Source organism: Nematolebias whitei, chromosome 19, assembly GCF_014905685.2.
Source record: "Nematolebias whitei isolate Nwh7 chromosome 19, NemWhi1, whole genome shotgun sequence".
NCBI classification, from domain to species: Eukaryota; Metazoa; Chordata; class Actinopteri; order Cyprinodontiformes; family Rivulidae; genus Nematolebias; species Nematolebias whitei.
Genome location: NC_056516.1, coordinates 39059570 through 39061410, shown reverse-complemented (window position 1 = coordinate 39061410; position 1841 = coordinate 39059570).

The window sequence follows — 1841 nt, the reverse complement described above, 5'->3', positions numbered from 1 at the left end:
CCAGTTTCTCATTACTGAACAACCAGACATGGTTTCTCATTACTGAACAACCAAACACAGGATTTTCATTACTGAATGACCGGACACCTGTTTCTCATTACTGAACGTCAAAACACAGATTTCTCGTTACTGAAACACCAGATTACAGTTGCTCATTACTGAACGACCAGATGCCAGTTTCTCATTATTGAACAACGAACACAATTTCTCATTACTGAATGACCAGACTCCAGTTTCTCATTACTGAAAGACTGGACAATGGTTTCTCATTAATAAATGACTAAAGACCAGTTTATCATTACTGAATGACCAGACGCTGGTTTCTCATTACTGAACAGCCGGAAACGGTTTCTCATTCTTGAACAACCAAACACCAAGTTTTCATTACTGAATGACCAGATGCCAATTTCTTGTTACTGAATGACTGGGTGCCAGTTTCTCATTATTGAACAACCAAACTTATGTTTCTCATTACGAAATGATCAGATGCGAGTTTCTCATTACCGAACGACCAGAAGCTGTTTTCTCATTACTGAACGTCAGGATGCTGGTTTCTCATTATTGAACAATCAAACGCCAGATTTTCATTACTCAATGACTAGACACTGGTTTCTCATTACTGAATGACTGTACGCCTGTTTCTCATTACTAAACGACAGAATGCTGGTTTCTCATTACTGAACAACCAGACTCTGATTTCTCAGTATTGAACAACCGAACTCCGGATTTTCATTACTGAACAAATGGACGCCATTTTCTCGTTACTGAACAATCAGACACCGGAATCTCATTACTAAATGACTGGACGCTCGTTTCTCATTACTGAAAGACCAGACCACAGTTTGACCCGTGAAATATATAAAGTCTTGTGAAAAAGAAAGACAAAAGTCAGCTGACGCGTCTGTTTTCAGAGTTTGGTCTTGTCCATCAGCCGGACCTCAGGCCCGTGTTTGTTTTGGCTGAAGCCGAACAAAGACACAGAGACAGAGAAGGACGCTCGTTCGTTTACATCATCCATAGAATCCCGACCCATCTGTGGACACCAATCACAGTGTTCTTTGGTCAAAACAGGAAGAGAGACTTTATCTGCTCATGTTCCAGCAGATGTCAGGAGGTCCTAGGATCAGGTCTTCAGACTAGAACCGCACTAGTTTCTGAGAACTCTGAACCATACCGGGAGAGAAAAACTCCCTGTTCCTTCAGCTCAATCGATGTGAAACACCAGAGATAACAGAACCAGGACAAAGCTAAGCCTTTGGATCAACACAAAGCCAAAGTCCAAAAGCCCCAAACATTTAGAACGGCTGAGAACTATTGATCAGACCGGTGAAGGATTACAGGAAGTCTGGGGTCTGGCTGCCTGGGACGGGCTCTTATGCTTTTAGAAGTTTGGTTTGAAGAAACACAGAACAACATTGGACTGTACCGGTTCTAGAGTTTTGTAGTCTGTTGTTGATGCACTTTTCCAGTTTTCTCTAGAACCTGGTTTCAGTTTGTGGTTCTGGAAACGTTTGTTCAGTTTATTGGGCCATCTGGTCGTTTGTATTCAGTTCTAAGTTATTTTTTCACACCTGCCTCACTCACAAACACCTGTCTCACTCACAAACACCTGTCTCACTCACAAACACCTGTCTCACTCACTCCTGTCTCACTCACTCCTGTCTCACACACACCTGTCTCACTCACTCCTGTCTCACTCACTCCTGTCTCACTCACTCCTGTCTCACACACACCTGTCTCACTCACTCATGTCTCACACACACCTGTCTCACACACACCTGTCTCACTCACTCTTGTCTCACACACAAACACCTGTCTCACTCACTCCTGTCTCACATACA